Source organism: Tachyglossus aculeatus (genome assembly GCF_015852505.1).
Source record: "Tachyglossus aculeatus isolate mTacAcu1 chromosome 12 unlocalized genomic scaffold, mTacAcu1.pri SUPER_6_unloc_4, whole genome shotgun sequence".
Classification (NCBI taxonomy): Eukaryota; Metazoa; Chordata; class Mammalia; order Monotremata; family Tachyglossidae; genus Tachyglossus; species Tachyglossus aculeatus.
The window spans coordinates 6,642,224-6,652,207 of record NW_024044831.1 but is presented as its reverse complement, the minus strand read 5'-3'; the positions used below and the strand labels follow the sequence as shown (position 1 = coordinate 6,652,207).

General features: G+C 40.0%; 2 pseudogenes; both read right to left on the bottom strand.

Moving 5' to 3' along the window:
- Positions 1–1,206: 1,206 nt before the first annotated feature.
- Positions 1,207–1,946, bottom strand: LOC119921698 (annotated as a pseudogene).
- Positions 1,947–7,349: 5,403 nt separating this feature from the next.
- On the bottom strand, positions 7,350–8,303 carry LOC119921718 (annotated as a pseudogene).
- Positions 8,304–9,984: the final 1,681 nt, after the last annotated feature.

The following is a 9,984-nucleotide window of genomic DNA, read 5'->3' as shown; positions in this document are numbered from 1 at the left end:
CCTCCAGAACCCCAGGATTAAGGGAGTCCAGGGCTGCACAGTTCTGGGCTTCTCCTTGCCAACTGCTCCTGCTTTTGTGATTCCTTCTAGCCTAGTATTGCTATCCCCTACTTCCCACCTGTTGTGAGAAAGTCCAGGAATAACTGTGCTCATTGATAACGATTAAATAATGAGATGAGGTGATTGTAGTGTACAGCAAGAGACCGGTCATTTTGCTATTGCTTTTGAGATAATCAATCAATCATATTTATTGAAGACTTTCCATATGCAGAACACTGTACTAAGTGCCTGGGAGAGTACAATATGAATCATTAAGTGCTTGAAAACCCTGACTTGCTCCCCTTGTTGCTTCCCTCATCCCAGCCCCACAGCACTTATTTCCATATCTGACATTTATATGTCTGTATTGATGTCGGTCTGACCTCTCAAGATTGTAAGCTCATTGTGGGCAGGGAATGTTTCTGTTTATTGTTGTATTGTACTTTTCTAAGTGTTTATTACAGTGCTCTGCACTTAGTAAGCACTCAATAAATGAATGAATGAATGAATAAATGAATGCATTAATGAAAATAAGAGGGTTGGTAGACGAGTTCCCTATTCACAAGAAGTATTCATTCCTGATTAGTTAATTCACTATGGGTGAATTGAAAGGAATTTAAATCCGTTCCTATCATTGAAACCCAGAACATAGATCAGTTTTAAAACATTTGTTTTTACTAATGTGAGTTGTGGTTAGTTGTAATATTAATGAATATTATGCCATTTGTTAAATGTTTACTCTGTTTTAAGCACTGGGGCGGACATAACATAATCAGTTGAGATAAGTCCAACATGGGGTTCAAAGCCTAAAGAGGTGAAAGAATAGGTATTTAATTTTAATTATACAAATGAGAAAACTGAGTCACAGAGAATTTAAATGACTTGTCCAATGTCACACAGCAGATGTGGTGGCACTGAGATTAGAACTCAAGTCTCCTCACTTCTAGACTGTGAGCCCACTGTTGGGTAGGGACTGTCTTTATATGTTGCCAACTTGTACTTCCCAAGCGCTTAGTACAGTGCTCTGCACACAGTAAGCACTCAATAAATACGATTGATTGATTGATTCACATTGTGTGTTAGAGTCATAGCCCTATGAGGAGTCTATTATTCCTTATATGCTTCATCACTAAAAATGTTTCTCTATATCTTTTTTAAAAGCGTCCTTCACATCCTTGTTCCTAGACTGTAAATGACTGGATTTATCATGGGAATCACAACGGTATAAAATAGACACCACCATGCCATGCTCCAGAGTGTAGCTTCAACTGGGTCTGACGTATGCTGCTGTTATCATACTGTGATATATGGATACTCCCTCCAGGCGCGAGGCACAGGATGAAAAATTCTTGTGTCTCCGTTGAGCAGAGCAGATCCTCAGGATGGCAGCCAGGATGTAGCCGTAAGAGATGAGCACAATCAGGATGGTGACCACCTCAATAGCACTCACAAAATTGAAGAGGAACAGTTCCTTGATGTGTGTATCAGAGCAGGAGAGGGATAAGAATGGGGGGATATCACAGAAAAAATGTCTAATTTCATTGGAGCCACAGGAGGATAAACTGAAGGTGGCAGCTGTATGTAAGATGCCAAGCAGGACGTCACCAATATAAGAGTCAATGATGAGCAACACCTAGATTCTGGGTGACATAACGACCATGTAGAGCAGAGGATTAGAAATGGCCACATAGCGATCATAAGCCATGGCAGCCAGGAGAAAACATTCAGTGGTTCCAAAAGTCATGAAGAGAAGCATTTATGTGGTACAGCCAGAAAAGGAGTTGGATTTATTCCCCACTAAAAAAATTCACCAACATCTTGGGGGTGACCAATGATGAGTAGCAGGCATCCAGGAAACATAAGACACTCAAGAAATAGTACACGGGGTTGTGAAGCCAGCAGTCCATTCTATGCCCAGGTTCCCCACCAAAGTGAAAAGATAGATGGCTAGAAACAGCAAGAACAGGATGATCTGTAACTCCTCAGGAACCGGGAATCCCATCAGAACAAACTCAATTATAGTAAAGTCATTCTGCATGTTCACTGCCATCATGTTCAATCTGTAAATTGTAAAGAGTTTTGAAATTAAGAACTAAGCTGAAATGATCATTTTATCATTTGTAAAATCATTTAGCCTTACATAGACATTTATCAGACATTTATTTATGAAGTCAGTATACTTGTTCAATGTGTCAAACTTCTATTTTCTTCATTTTCCTTAAATGAAAATGACCCAATTCATTAGACAGTTTTAAAGTAAAATATGGACTGGATTCCCTTGAATGCAACCAGTCCATATTGTCTAAATTTCAAGATGTTTTGCAAATTTTACCTTGACTTTAAACTTTCTTTGCTTAAACATTCCTTCTTATTTATTCTCCACAAGCACAGAGAAATGGAAGCATGAGTAATCTGGGTGAGTTTGAGTACTAGGCAATTTAGATAAATGAGAATTAAAAAAACCCACACAACTCTATTCCTTTCACAATAGATTTTGCACCTGAATGTTGCTTCTCTCCCTTATGCCTCTCCAATTTTTCCTTCATACAGTTGACATATCACCTTTTCTGAGTGACATATGAAAGATATTCTCATCCTTCCAAGCATCCAATATCTACCTATTTCTTCTTAAGTGAAAGCAAACCCACAACATTTTTCTTCAAGGTTCTCCATCCGTTGCTTCATTCTTAGTTATCCATTCTTCTCCTGCTACTCTGCAGCTAATACACTTCATTTTGTGGCTATGAGAAACAGGATGACTATGAGAAGCAGTGTGCCTTAGTGAAAAGAACCTGGGCTTTTGAGTCAGAGGATATGGGTTCAAATCCCAGCTCTGCCACTTGCCTGCTGTGTACCTCATTTACCTCATCTGTAAAATGGGGATTAAGATTATGAGCCCCACATGGGACAACCTGACTACGTTGTATCTACCCCAGCGCTTATAACAGGGCTCGGCACATAGTGAGTGCTTAACAAATACCATTATTATTATTATTATGTGATTTTCTAACGATGCCTAGCTCACTCCTCTCTCACATCTGTTGTTCAAACCTTCCCTTCGTCATACTCCTCCTCCTGCCAATCCACTAAATCATGTATCTCCCTCTCAAAAAGTCACCTTCCTTAGGAGACTTTACCAACTAATTCAACATCTAACTGGGCATGCCACCTCAATTCTAATTAAGTAACATGACTATTATTATGTATCCATATTAGGTATTTAATGGCTTTTGTTTTCTAATTTTATTTCAATGTTCTTTACTCTTTTGCTGAATGTAAATTTGAAAATATGTTTCTGCTCATCTCCCATGGTTTGTAAGCTTCTCCAGGTCAGGAAATGTCTTTAAGGCCTATTGTATCTTCCCAAACACTTTGTTCGCTGCCAGTAAATGCTAAAGATATCCTTATACTGCTGCTGGTGACAATGATAATGACAATAATATAATTTAAAACTCTACTTCACTTAGCCCATATGGACATAGTCTTGGCCAGACACTTTCTCAGTACACTCCCAAAATACATATATTGCCGGAACATGAAGTTTCCTAACCTCATTGAATCTGAACAGTAACACATTAACATTAATATTCATGCATAATCATACTAACTGGTTAATAAATTCTATCATTATTACAACTACTACCACAATAAAAATACCAGAGAGAAATCATGGGAATGATCACAACCATTTATAAAACCGTCATCCTTGGCCCGTTTTTCAATAAAATCTTCCAGACATTTGTTCATCCTTAAAACAAATCCGATTTTCTGGCCTTCTCAGATGGAGCCCCCTCCTTACTCTCCTCCTCCCCTTTCCCATCCACCCTGCCTTGCCTTCTTCCCCTCCACACAACACCTGTCTCTCTCTCTCTATATATATATATATATATTGCACGTATTTATTACTCCATTTATTTTATTTGGACATATTTATTCTATTTATTTTATTTTGTTAATATGTTTTGTTTTGTTGTCTGTCTCCCCCTTCTAGACTGTGAGCCCGCTGTTGGGTAGGGACCATCTCTATGTGTTGCCAACTTGTACTTCCCAAGTGCTTAGTACAGTGCTCTGCACATAGTAAGAAGTCAATAAATACTATTGAATGAATGAATGAATTTTCAAATTTTGCACTAGGCAAGTTTCATACTAATGGGAGCACATGCTATCGATCTGAAAATCCATACAGCCACATATAACTTTCTAAAGAATGCCTTTCCTCATAGTCCGGGAGAAACTTTGAGTATACACTCCCGATTCTCCTCTCCTTTGTCCCCTTTGCAGAACTAAGTGTGAATGGAATAGCCTCATATAGGAGAGGAGAGGAAAAAGAATTGATATTTCCTCAATCCTCAGTTGAATAATTATGTTTGGGGCCTTTCAATTCACATGTGGACCCAAAAATGCTGGTCTACAACCGCCTCCACCAAAAGACTATCACCTTAACCTTCCCCACTTCTTTCTGTCCTTGATCGTTTCAGGCTCAGTGCCTTGGTGAAACCCCCTCCTCCATCATCCATCTATTTCCTTTCCCCCTTTCTCCATAGAGGAGTGGATCTAGGAGACAAGGTTTCCTTGTCCGACATTCAGGACTGGCAGCTGAATCCTGCTCACCCACCTCTCAGTATCCTGAAGTCATCCTTGGTCTTTCTATACTATTTCTTTTCCCCAAATTTGAGCAGAATCATGCCCCACAGTCTTTCAATCAATCAATCAATCGTATCACAACATTTGATGCTCACAGTCTTCAAATCAATCTGATTCTAACATGTTAGATGTGAAGAAACCAGAATTTCCACTCAGAGTTATCTCTGGGGCTACATTTATTTTTTCCATGAGCCTTTGGGAAGTATTCTCTGACATACCCATGATTTCCATAGCTTGGAGGAGTTGCCAAGACAAACAGGTACATTGTGTCCTTTGTGAAGAATGAGAGCATCAGAAACACATTACAGAGATCTATTCTGTTCAGGCTTCCTACTGAGTTTATCCAACATGCAAGATGCCATTGGTGGTTCTTAGATTAGAACATTTCATCACTGATGGTGATGAATCATTTTTTTACAAAATATTTACCCACTTCTCAAGAAACTCCAGTGGCTTCCGATCTATCATCATCATCAATCGTATTTATTGAGCGCTTACTATGTGCAGAGCACTGTACTAGGCGCTTGGGAAGTACAAATTGGCAACATATAGAGACAGTCCCTACCCAACAGTGGGCTCACAGTCTAAAAGGGGGAGACAGAGAACAAAACCAAACATACTAACAGAATAAAATAAATAGAATAGATATGTACAAATAAAATAAATAAATAAATAAATAGAGTAATAAATATGTACAAACATATATACATATATACAGGTGCTGAGGGGAAGGGAAAGAGGTAAGATGGGGGATGGAGAGGGGGACGAGGGGGAGAGGAAGAAAGGGGTTCAGTCTGGGAAGGCCTCCCGGAGGAGGTGAGCTCTCAGCAGGACCTTGAAGGGAGGAAGAGAGCTAGCTTGGCGGATGGGCAGAGGGAGGGCATTCCAGGCCCGGGGGATGACGTGGGCCGGGGGTCGATGGCGGGACAGGCGAGAGCAAGGTACGGTGAGGAGATTAGCGGTGGAGGAGCGGAGGGTGCGGGCTGGGCTGTAGAAGGAGAGAAGGGAGGTGAGGTAGGAGGGGGCGAGGTGATGGAGAGCCTTGAAGCCCAGGGTGAGGAGTTTCTGCCTGATGCGCAGATTGATTGGTAGCCACTGGAGATTTTTGAGGAGGGGAGTAATATGCCCAGAGCGTTTCTGGACAAAGATAATCCGGGCAGCAGCATGAAGTATGGATTGAAGTGGAGAGAGACACGAGGATGGGAGATCAGAGAGAAGGCTGATGCAGTAGTCCAGACGGGATAGGATGAGAGCTTGAATGAGCAGGGTAGCGGTTGGGATGGAGAGGATCTACCTCCATATCACACAGAAACTCCTTACCATCTGCTTTAAAGCACTCAATCACCTTGCCCCCTCCTTCCTCACTTCGCTGCTCTCCTACTACATCCCAGCACACACATTTTGCTCTTCTAATGCAAACCTTGAACTCGTCTATCTCGCTGCTGACCTCTGGCCCATGTCATGCCTCTGTCCTGGAATATCCTTGTCACATCTGACAATTACTTACCCCATCTTCAAAGCATATCTCTGCCAAGAGGCTTTCCCTGGCTGAGCCCTCATTTTCTCTTCGCCCACTCTCTTCTGCATCAACCTGATTTGCTCCCTTTATTCATCCCACCCATAGACCTACAGCACTTATGTCCATATACGTTATTTATTTACGTTAATGTCTGTTTCCCCTTCTAGATTGTGAGCTCGTGGTGGGTGAAGAGTGTGTCTACTGACTTTGTTATATTGTTGTATTTTACTCTTCCAAACACTTAGTACAGTGTTCTGCATGCACTTAGCATTCAGTAAATACAACTGATTGACTAACAAATACCATAATGATGAAACCTCCACTTTGTACCTTTTAAGCTACCTTGCATTTACAGAACTACAAATATGACAGAGCAGATCAGTAAAAGTGAAAATGATGAACGGATCATAGGGAAAGGGGAACCAAAAAGAAATACACAAAACATGGGAATCATTTGCCTTGGAGAAGATTGTAATTGTTTTATTATTAGTAAGTGCCGTCGAGTCATTTCTGATTCACACTGACTCCATGTATATACTTTCTCCAGAACATACTGCCCTCTGCCATAATCTTTAACCTTTCTAATGGTTCTTCTGTTATCTTTGTTATGGTCCCTATCCATCTAGCTGCCGGCCTGCCTCTTCCACATTTTCCCTGGACTTTTCCTAGCATTAGTGTCTTCTCCAAAGAATTATTTCTCCTGATTATGTGTCCAAAATGTGATAATCTAAATCAGGTCATTTGGCCTTCCAAATTGTCACTGTATAGAGATTTGAAAAATTCCTACACTTCAGCTACCCACAAATAAATGATGTGGAATAATTTTGAAAAACTACAGTACCATTTTATAGGAATGTTATGGATATCATTATTAAATCAACTGTTTATAAGAAAATCATATTGGGCTGAAACAAAATTAGAATGTAGAGTGTAGATCTCACCTCATTCTTAAAACAATTTATCTAAAAACCTGATGAGTGTAATCACCAAACTATGAAGTACAGTGAAGAATAGAACATATTTCAATGTGTCAGAGTTCAGAAGCACCCATTTCACATAGGGTCCATGAAACTAGAATACTAAAACAATAAAACATTACGAGAACCCTTTTATTACTGACTATGATTTTATTAAACAGTTCTTATATTCATATTTTGAAAGATTGATAGGAATTAGTCAAGAGTCTTTTCAGAGCATCTTTTACTTCCTTGTTCTTCAGGCTGTAGGTCAAGGGATTCAGCATGGGGATCACGAGAGTATAGAACACAGAAGCCATTTTATCTATATCCAAGGAGTGACTGCCTTGGGGCTTCAGGTACTTGAAAAAGAGAGTCCCATAGAAAACTGTTACAGCCATCAAGTGAGAAGTACAAGTGGAGAAGGCTTTCTACCTCTCCTCCGATGAGCGGATCCTCACAATGGCCAGGATGATAGAAAAATACGACACCGGACCAACTGTAAGGGTGAAAATCAAATTACTGCCAGAAAATGTAAAAATGATTGTCTCTGGTATGTGGGTATCAGAGCAGGAAAGTGCCAGCAGAGGGAAATGATTACAATAGAAATGGTTGATTACATTTGAGGAACAGTAAGACACTGAAACTACATAAGTTGAGACAATCACTCCTTCAATGAAGCTATAGGTGTATATAAGAATAACCATTAAGGTACAAACTCCCCTCGAGATGATCACCCTATAAAGCAATGGCTTACAGATAGCCATGTATCGGTCAGAGGCCATAGTAGTGAGCATGAAAATCTCTGCAATAATTAAAGTTGAAAAGCAGCCTATCTGTGAAGCACATTCATAATAGGAAATGGTTTTATTCTTTGCTAAGGTGTTCACCAACATTTTGGGGGCAATGGCGGTGGAATTAACTAGATTGATGAAAGCCAAATGCTGGAGGAAAAAATACATCGTAACATTCAGTTGGGAATCTATATAGGTAATCGTCATTATCCCAAGATTTCCTATTGTTGTAATAAAATAGATGATTAGACACACCAGGAAGAGAGGAATATGCCATTCTGGATGGTTTGAGATTCCCGAGAGAACAAACACAGTCACATAGGTCAGGTTTCTCTCTGCCATGCATTCCATCTGCATCAGCTGCTTGAGAAAGAAAACAGGTGTCTTAGTAGGCAACTGTCTTCTGAGCAGGGCGATGGTTGCTTTTTAATGATATTTGCTAAGATATTACTATGTACTATTTGATAGTTTTATTATCAAATAATTAACAATTGCATTGGAGTAAGGTAGTACTCGCCCATGTGTTTAGTGATGCCTTGTTCAAGTGCTTATCATAAAATATTAAATGTTAATATTGTATGAAATCTCTGCATTTCCCCCCAGGGTGAATGTTTTAATGCTTATCTATATTAACTTGTAGAGAAGCAGAGGCTCAGTGGAAAGAGCATGGGCTTTGGAGTCAGAGGTCATGGTTTCAAATCTGGCTCCACCAATTGTTAGCTGTGTGATTATGAGCAAGTCACTTAATCAATCAGTCATATTTATTGAGCGCTTACTGTGTGCAGAGCACTGTACTAAGCCCTTGGGAAGTACAAGTTGGCAACATATAGAGAAAGTCCCTACCCAACAGTGGGCTCACAGTCTAAAAGACTTAACTTCTCTGGGCCTCAGTTCCCTCATCTGTAAAATGGGGATTAAGACTGTGAACCCCCCATGGGACCATCTGATCACCTTGTAACCTCATCAGAGCTTAGACCAGTGCTTTGCAATAAATACGATTGATGATGATGATGATGATGCACATAGTAAGCGCTTAATGTCATCATCATTATTATTATTACATTATATGTATATTTTGTATTGTATGTATATTACATATTAGAGAAGTAGTATGGCCTTGTAGAAAGAGTAGGGGCCTGGGGGTCAGAGGACCTGTATTCTAATCTCATCTACCTATTGCCTGATGTGTTACCTTGGGCAAGTCATTTAATTTTGCTGTGCCTGTTTCGACTGTGAAATGGAAATTCAATACCTGCTCTCCCTCCTACTTAGACTATGAGCCCCATGCAGGAAAGGGAGTATGTCCAACCTGATTAACTTGTATCTACCTCAACATTTAGTATAGGTATTGACACATGGTAAGCACTAAACAAATACCATAATTATTTATTTTATTTTTATTATTGTTACTATACAACTTGATTAATCACTAAGTCAACCTTAAAATACTTAACTGTAGTATTTGTTAAATGCTGACTGTGTGTCAAGCACTAGGGTAGACACAAGGTAATCAGTTTGGACACAGGCCCTGTCCCACGTGAGGCTCACAGTAAATCTCTATTTTACATATGAGATAACTGAGGTGTGAGGAAGTTAAGTGAATTACCCAAGTTCACCCAGCAGACATGTGGCAGAGCCGAGATTAAAACACATGTCCTCTGATTCCCAGGCCTATACTTTTCCCATCAGACAACCCTGCTTCTCAATCTTTGTATTGAAACCAGGGGTTTGGGAGGCTTGGTGTGACAGAACCTCCCCATATCCATATGCATATCCTTCCTTAAATGGAGCAACCCACTCTCCACTTGTCTTGGGGCAGAATCAGTTTCATCAGGTCAAGACAAGTTCATTCAGGTCATATTGACAGCTTACATTGTTATGCTCTGACCCTGTCTTTGATTTGCATCTCCTTCTTCAGAGGAATGTGGAGGAGAAAGCCCATGCAGGAGTCTAAGCAGTAAATTCCTTTCTGCAAGAATGGAGAGCTTGATGATCTAGATGACTATAAATAACCAGTTACCTTGGTTTAAGG